Here is a 9,376-nt window from a genome sequence, read left to right on the forward strand (position 1 = left end):
AGTATGTATGTGTGGTTTGTGATATGTATATGTGTGTGGTATGTGTATGCATGTGGTACGTATGACATGTATGTATGTACAATGTTTGTGCATGTGTGTTGGAAGTGGGAGGTCAGGGAACCTGATCCTTATTATTAATAAGGAGACAAGCATTTTAAATTATTCTTGGATTGGGTGTTTCCTATTGGTTGGACCATTTCTTTAAAGATGCTATTAGGAGTAATTACTATTCTCTTGGGGACTTCATGTCTTTTTATAAAGTTAAGTAATCATATGTGTTTGAACTAGGTCAACAAAAAAGGACTGCCTGGTTTTGCTGTCTGAGTAGCTCTGCCTATAATGTCATCTGCGTGACTTTGTAATTAAAGTGGATTCCACATTCATGAGTTAGGACTTCACTCCCTGCCTGAGACCACAGAATTAGTCACACTATCAGAAGTCTCATGTGGCAAGTCACAAGCACGGGAACACAAAAACAATTATGCATGTGCATATGACTTAAAGTTTTGGTTCAAGTGTTTCCACAAAGTAATGAGTGCGACTGGAGCAGCCAATAAAATTTCAAAAACCATGATATTACTCAGGCTTGGTAGGGTTCAGGTAGCTTACCTGAGTCAAAAATCAAAACAGAATGATGCCTTAGGTGAAACAGGCAGACAGACGAATGTTCCAATTCCAGCAGTACCACTGCCTAACTTTGTTATTAACTTTTCTGAGCCTCAGTTTGTCTGAAAATTGGAGTAAATAGTTTAGCCTTACAATCTCTTATCTATAATCCCCAAATTCAAAAGCTGTAAACTATGACATCCTTTTCTCAGCTCACTTGGCAATGAAATCTAATCGATCTGAATTAATCTGGCTGTAAAAAAACCCTTCCCTGAGCTGACATGAAGCTTTTTATAGTCTGCGTTTAGTTTATTTAATGTGACTATACATGTTTTGCTACAAAATTATGAATGTATTAGTTATGAGGTACAGCTCCAGACTATTAGGTACATAATAAGTGCTTGCAATATTATTTCTCTAAAATCCAGAAATGTCTGAATTCCAAACACATTGGCCCCAGAGTCCTGATAACAAACCAGACCTGTGCCATCCAATGGGACTGTAAAGACTGCATGAAATAATGTGTGGAGAGCACCTGAAACATCCTATGTCATGCCATTTCCCTTCCCTTTCTCTGAGTAAACCTTTCCTCAGGTGTAACTTCCTCCCTCAGGCCACAGCTCAGGGGCTGGTCAAGTTTACTGTACTTCTGGCGCTTATGGCTACGTGCCCACTTGCTCGTTAGTCTATAAACTCCTTGAGGGTAGGGACTGTGTGCCAGTGATTCACAGGACAAAGTCTCCGTTCAACAAACACTTCAGCACTGATTTAGTAGGCATCTGCTGGGCCTCCTGGTCTCTCAGTCACCTTTCTAGTAGAGGTGTACAGTAAGAGGGAAGTGACTTCAGTACAAAAGAGGGGAAGAGGAGGTGCAGAGTCTTGGGAAAACCAGCAAAAGGGACCTGTCATCAGGAGGCAGTGGCAGGGACCACCTATATCTGGGTTTGCCTGGCACAGGTCTGGTTTGCCTGTTATTACAGGATAATTTTTAACTCTCATTTTTACTCTTTTATTCTCAAATGTGTGCTCATTTGGATAATAAATTATTTAATCATGTGCTCCTCCCTCCCATGCAATGAGCATCAGGGGGAAGTCTCAGGAGGTGAGACATTTTTTCTTTTCCTTTTTTCTTTTTCCCTCTCAAAGACTAAAATGGTAAGGATTGAAGGATAAAGGAGACACAGAGGTGGGGGTTGCTAGAAACCAGTTTGACTCCCTAACAATAATTAAGAGCACAGTTCTGTAATTTATCAACTGTGGAACATAAGGTAGTGGGTTGAATGGTGCCCTCCCCCCACCAAAAAAAAATATGTCTACCTTCTAAAGCCAGGAATCTGTGAATGTGATCTTATGAGGAAAAAGTTTCTTTTTGGATGTAATTAAGTCAAGGATTTTGAGATGAGATCACCCTGAATTATGCTGGTGGGCCCTAAGTTCAACAAGAACTAGCCTTATGAAAGAAACAGAACAGAGAGATGCAAGGAGAAGAGAAGGCCACGTGAAGACGGAAACGGAGGTTGGGGTGATGCCGCCACAAGTCCAGAAGCTCCTGGAGCCACCAGAAGCTGTAAGAAGCAAGAAAAATCCTTCACCAGAGCTTTTCAAAGGTGCCAAAAAGCTTTCCTGCCAACGCCTCGATTTTGGACTCTGGCTTCCACAACTGCGAGGTCACAAATTCCTGTTGTTTTCATCCACTAAACTTGTGATAATGTTACAGCAGCCCTGGGAAGCTGGTACTCTTACGGTGAGTTACCTGACCACTGTGGATCTCAGTTGCCTCACCTGAATATGAGAAGACTTGGACCTACCTTCTATGGTGCCTGGAGGAGTAAAAGAAATTATACATGGCACTGAATGGGCCCTTGATGGAAAACTCTGTTATGAGGGCTGATGAATGGCAATAATGAAATTTTACTTTCATCCAGCAGATGGCAGAAGATGCATTTGCAAATGAAAAGACTTCGTTAAGTTTATTCCCAGAAATGCACCCTAATCTAAAATAGCCTTCCTAGCTCACATGCTGAAGAAGATTAACCCTCACCGCCTCAAAGAGAGCTTTTAGTTGTGTAGAAATTAAACTGGTTCTGCTTTCCTTTGACTGTCATAAATAATAGAGTCTGGAATTGGTGAATATAAAGAGTGGGTGTAATAAAAATATTTGGGTTCTCTGTGACCTCACTAAGACTCAGTTTCCCCAAATAATGACAAAAGAAAATATGAAGCGCAACATAAACTAGAGGGCCATTGTGAGACTAAAATAGCTCAATGTGTGAAAATGCTGGGAAACCAAGATGCCGTAAAGCACAGAAGGGGCCCGGGAGGGGTAAGTTCTGCAGGAATCACAGGGTTATGTTCGATTTATTCATTTGTTTACTTACTCAGCAAATATCATGTGTTCCAGGCATTGTGCTGAATCCCGGGGACACTGTTTCAGGAAGCTCATATTCTAGTTCAGGAGGACAAACACATGGTAAAGGTGTACACAGGGCATGGTTTTCTCTTGGACGCTAGGATAACATCCCGACTCTGTGTTTTGGCTTGAAAAACACATTTGAATGAACAATTCAAATGTAAAACATTTCTATTTCTTTCTTAAGTTCTTAAAAAATTCTACCCATGTTTAAAATAAAACTACCGCTTGTAGTTAAGTGAAAAAAGAAAATCATAGGACAGTATGTACAGAAAGTCTGACACATCTATTTTAACAGCAGATACCTTTGGAAAGGGATGGAGGTGCTATCTGAAAATGTGGGCTTCACCTTTGATTTTCTATACTCCTACATCATTTACATTTTTTTAAACAAGTATACATTGTTTTTTACATTAAAAAATGATCATTTTTAATGACCCTGTCCCCAGAAAACTCTTCTGCACTCACTTTGCTAATTCAAACACTGATGTGCACTAGTGACAGAACGAGTTCTCTCCTTTTTTGAAAGAAAATTAAAAGGAAGAGCCCCTATTTGATCTTTGTACTCTTGAGAAGAGGTCATCTAACTGGAAGTGAACCGAGCTATTTTAAAGCCCTTCTCCTCCTTAAAGTGGTTTGTGACCATTAGCTCAGCAACCCCCATGGCCTCTTAGTGAGATGGGCTCCTATAAGAGACCCACTGAGTCTCTTGGAAGTGCCAGACTGTGGATGCCCTGTGTCAGCCCATCGCAACAGCCGTAACATGAGTCTACAGCTTTACAGTGTTCAAAGGGCTTTCTCCTGCACTATCTAGTATGATCCTTCTATGGCCCTTACGAGGTCAGGTCTGTACTTGCTATTCCTATATTACACATGGAGGAATGAAGTTTCTGGAAAGTGAAATGACAAGCCAATATGGGGAGCTGGTTGGCAGCAGGGTTTGACATCACTTACATGTCAATTGCTGCTCAACACAGAAAAGATGATTGCCAATGTCAAATCCTCACATGACATGCCTTTTACATTATAGGAAGAGAAGACAGTGTTCTATCCAATCTTATCCTCCCATACTTCTTTTACTTTCTTCCTTCCTTTCATCCTTCCATCCTTCCTCTCTCCCTCCTTCTAGTCAGCTTGGAAAAAAGAAGAGAGGAGGAAGAGGATCTCTTTTCCTGTTTACAGGGCAGTAAACAGGTAATTACAGTTTAGGAGTCAAATTTTGCATGATTTCAAATTACGCTGAAAATTTGAGCAGTGTGGCAGAAATATGTTAAGTCTTATTTATATGCAAATATTTAAGAAATAACAAGCTTCTCAAATTATAAAGTGGTCAAGAGTTGCTAAAGCTCAATGCAATCAAATGGAGTGACTTGCAGGTAATATTCACACTTTTGCCACGTGAGGGCGCCACCACTGTTGGTAGGAAGACCTATGAGCCTTTTTTTCCAGCAAGGAAAAAACAAGCCGCTCTGACTAATGTGAACTTCAAATATACTCTTGAAAGTTGATTTTCTTATTATAAAAATTCAGGACTTGAATTATGGGAGCTTTGTATTATATAAGGTTTTAAGGAATCCCTCCCTATGCTCCCCCCACCCCTGCCCTGAAAGTCCCTTCCAAACTACCACTCTATTCATTGTGATAAATGCAAATACACATGTAGCTCAGAGTAAGGCACCTAACTCCGCCTGGAAGGGAGAAGGATGAGGTGGCTCTCGGAGTCCTGAAGCCTACAATGATGGCAATAATGTCCATTCGGGCATGTTCTTCTCTGCACAACCTGCATTTGTGCATGCGGTCTAGGATAAGAGCAGGAGCTATGGAGTCCCCCTTCCACTCCCCAAGGCTGGGCCAGGGGCCTTGCTGGTCCCCCACTCGCACTGATTAGTCTTCTCACTTTACTTAAAATGACCATTAACATGCCTGCCTCTTCCACCAATCCATAAATTTCTCAGAGGCAGGGCTGGGACTTAATCTTCTTCTAAATTTCATCTCCTCAGCCAGTGTCTGACATGTAGAAGCTTAGCCACAAGATTTTTTTCTTTTAAAAATATTTTTAATATGGCAAATTGCAAATATATACAAAAATACAAAAATTAGTGTAATGAACTCCCTTGTGCTCTAATCCAGCATCAACAACTATCAGCTCCTGACCAATCATTTTCCATCTATACTCTTCATTTCTCCACTTCCTCATGCCATTATCTAAAAGTATATCTTAGGAGTAAATGCGTAGATGTGAATATTTTGGTGTGTATAAAACATTGTAAAAAAAAAAAAAAGAAAAGAAAAATGTAAGTGCTGTGCCTCTCTCACTGCCTTTGAAATGCTTGGAGGATGGGGGTGGGTGGAGTAGAGAGGAAGAGCTTTTTATCTGGAGATCTAAGGCTCTTGCGGGACAATTTGCAATTGAGAGGAGGAAGGATCATGCTTACTGTGTGCCAAGCGCTGTGCATTAATATTTTATTCACCGTTCTGGGAGATACAGATATTAGCCCATTTTAGAGACAAGGCTCAGAGCAGTAGAGTGCAGGGTCTAAGGCAAGGGAACCCAGCTCTGTGTGGCTTCAGGGTCTGCGTTGTTAAACCTCTGGTAGGAAGACCCCTGCAGTGCAGACCCAACCGACCAACCCCTGGTCTGAGGCTACTAATGAACCCTCCTTGGGCTATTGGCTCTTGTCTTGCTCTCTCCCACATACAAAATCCCACTTACTTCACAGGGCCTGGCTGGGGACAAGTCACGTGGGCTGCTCCCAGCCCTGGGAGGAGGAGGGGTTTTCATACCCAGGATAAAAAAGGAGAATTTAAGTTCCTTATTAAAAACGAGTTTATTTCCTCCTTTTGCTGGTCTCCAGGAAGCAGCAGCCAGGAGTCCCTAAGGATTTATAAATACATTCGTAAAGGGTTACCTGATAAATGACATGTAGAGGCCAAGATAGGCCATTTGTGGGAAAACTCCAAGAGACCGTGCTTACACGTGTTCTTGAAGAGATGGGGCTGGGTTTGATTGTGACTGTGAGGGAGCAAACAAAGGCTTTGGAGACAGGAGGACCACACTGTAAGAAATGGGAACTGGCCAGCCTTGGAAGCTTAAAGGGACAAGTCTCAGGAACAAATGCTGGCAATGTCTGTCCACCCAGCATCCAGGCCAGAAGCAAGCTTGGCAAGCAGACCTGAGCAGTGGGGTTTACTGGGCAGAGCAACCCCCACAGCGGGTGAGCGTGCTGCCAGCAGCTCATCTGGGAGATGTGTCCAATGCTCCACCCTCACCCTTGGCCTGATTCCTTGCTCACTAAGTCTCTTCTGGATAATTTGGCTTTATTTTTCAACAGGGAAAGAGCAAGCTGTTCTGGCCAGTATGAACTTTCAGTACTCTTGAAAGTTGATTTTTCTCATAATAAGTGAATAAATTGGCTTTCTCGTTAAAACTCGGCTTTTCCAGTAATTTTTCTTCAGGGAGGGAATGGTCTGATCTCACCACTAGAGTGTGCTTTCTGCCTGCCAGCTTATTTCTCTTCGTAAATTAATGAATAGACCTTCTGTAATTTATACATCAGCCTTTCACGTATGCTCGGTTAATCCTGGCTGTCTGAGTAAGAATGACCTGGGTGGAGAGTGACAACAAAATCAGGTGTCTGTGTCTGGGCTGGCAGAATAGTGGGCTCTGTAAGTGGCGAATGCTACTTCTGGGGTCTCTTGGCAGACAGCTGGTCGGCCTTCCTTAGGGAGAACCTCTGAACCACAGCACATGGCATTAACTCAGGGGACTGAATGAATCCTTCATGCCCCCACGGAGCCAAGTTTGGACCCTCTCTCTCCTCAGCAGTCCTGGCTCCTCCAGTTCAATCAAGGAGCATCTCTGCCTCACTCTCACGAGCTCGAGACCAAGTGATTCTAGGAAGCAGAGCTTTGCCGGGTTACTCCTTCACTGAAAATCTTTTGATGGCTCCCTGCTGCCTATCTCATAAAGTCCCAACTCCTCAGCAAGACTTGCCCTTGGGGCAAGAGGAGTAAAAAGGTTATTGCCACATTATTTCATCAAACAAATCCCCTTACATTTATAAGATGTATTATTATTTGAAGTACTGAAAAAAACACTGTCAAATAAACTGTGATATCCCATTGATGATTAAAACACATCCAATTCAGATAGGTTAAAATGTGGAAAACATTTGAGTCTTAAAAAATCACTGAAATGTGCTATTTAAAAAAAAAGCTGGCAGTTGCAATGATTTCCCTCTTAGTGTAGAGGCAATTCATTGCAGAGGAAAAGGATACTGTTATGTAAGAGCGTATCACGACTATTTATTTTTTTGAGAGGATCCGGCCTAAAGTGCCTAGGTCAGGATAAATGAGAACAAGTGAGAGAAAGAGGGAAGGGGAGAGAAAGACAGACAGACAGACGGTCAGAAGAATTGCTCTGCATAATGAAGTTACAAGAACCAGAACTGTCCTTAGCTGCTAGGACAGTGGGGAGGGAGAGATTCAAACAAGGACTAGACACAGAGCAGTATTCTCAATGCTGGTGGCACTCTAGAATCACCCAGAGGTATTAATAAGTAAGGTAACTACCTACCTGGTCTCACTCCAACGGAGTCTGACTTCAGTGGTTGGAGGTGGTCCTAGGCATCGGTCTTTTTAAAAGCTTCTGAAAGATTCTAACTGGCGAGACAAAGAAGGTGGTGGTCAAAGGAGCCTAAGAATATTAAGTTGGCTGGTAAGAACTTTCCTTTAGGGTAGGTGACAAGGCAAGTCAGGGCCACCATGGCTACTGTTTAATAATAAGCCGTTTGCTATTGTGTGATGCACCCATTTGCTCTCCTGAGCCTGAAGTGTAAACTTGCCATGCCCCCAGTTTTGGAACATAATTTGGTGCCCATCAAGGATCCAGGGACGCAGAAAACAGACTGCAGCAGCAGAGGCTGAGAGCAGTGTCGAGTCCTGGGAATCTCACCAACTCCAACCCCCAAGAACCACACCAAATCCTCAGAGATACCAGGCTTCATGGTATTCATGGTGTGGCTGCTTCTGCTTTTAACATTTAAGTATTGAACAAAAGAATGCTTCCAGAAGGCTAGAGGACTTGGAGGACTTTCAGGACCAATGCTTTGGTTATACCAAGTCTTTTATGATCTGGTTTCTACCTACCTTAATCCCACCTTTCCAACACCTTATACCCCACCACCCCCACATCCACTTCAGGCCACTTGCAAAATACCTGTTCATCCTTCATGGCTCAGTCTAAGGTTTACCTGCTCTGCGAAGCCTTTTCCGCACTCGTCCCCACCTCCCTACCCTCACCTCCATTGGAGTGGACTGTTTTTTCCTGCTGCCCCACTGGATTCTGTGTAGACTTCTCACAGAGTCTCTGTTCTTGGTCGAATTACATCCATCAGAAAAGTTACATTGAAGTGCTAACCCCGCAGTGACTCAGGATGTGACCTTATTTGGAGACGGGGTCTTAATAGCGGTGATCAAGTAAAACTGAGGTTGTTAGGGTGGGCTCTAATCCAATATGATTGGTATTCTTATAAAAAGAGGAAATTTGGACACAGAGACATGCACACAGGGAGAACGCCATGCGAAGATTGAAGTTATGCTGCCACAAGCCAAGGAACTACCAAAGTGGGAGAGAAGCATGGATCGGATCCTCTCCTGGTGCCTCTAGAGGGAGCATGGCCCTGCCGACACCTTGACCTTGGACTAGTCTCCGGAACTGTGAAACAATACATTTCTAAGCTACTCAGATTGTGGTACTTTGTTATGATAACCCTAGAAAACTAATACGGCCTCTAACATGTCAGGGACTTTAGATTTTTAGGTCTATTAGCCCCACTGAACTGTAAGACCCTCAAAAGCAGAGGCTGCTTTAGTCATTTTTGCACTGGACCTAATAACACCTATATATGTTTGTTGAAAAAAATCAGTGATTGTAGTGCATTCCCTGGTTTCCTGAATCCACTATCAGAAACTGCACAGGAGGCAGAAAACACCCTGGGCCTTAGCCTGCTTGCCGTGATCAGCTCTGCTGCCAGCTGTCCACTATCATCAGTAATCACAGAATGACAATCACCCCATTATCAGTTAGGATTCAGTGTTCATCAAATTATATGCATTCCTTCAGTCAGTTACTCGACATTCACCGAGTGACTCCCATGGGCCAGGCTCTGTGCTAGGAACTGGGGGCACAGTGGCAAACAAGATCGACCTGGTTGCAGGTTTCATGGAGTTTCTATACTAACAGGAGAGACAGATCAAGTAATTATTTGATTATAATGATGGTAAGTGCTAAAAAGAGAAGTACAGGATGCCAAGAAAATAATTAACAGAGAAATCTGGCAAATTCCAGAAAGCTTCTCA

Source organism: Rousettus aegyptiacus, unplaced genomic scaffold (assembly GCF_014176215.1).
Source record: "Rousettus aegyptiacus isolate mRouAeg1 unplaced genomic scaffold, mRouAeg1.p scaffold_m13_p_1, whole genome shotgun sequence".
Lineage (NCBI taxonomy): Eukaryota > Metazoa > Chordata > Mammalia > Chiroptera > Pteropodidae > Rousettus > Rousettus aegyptiacus.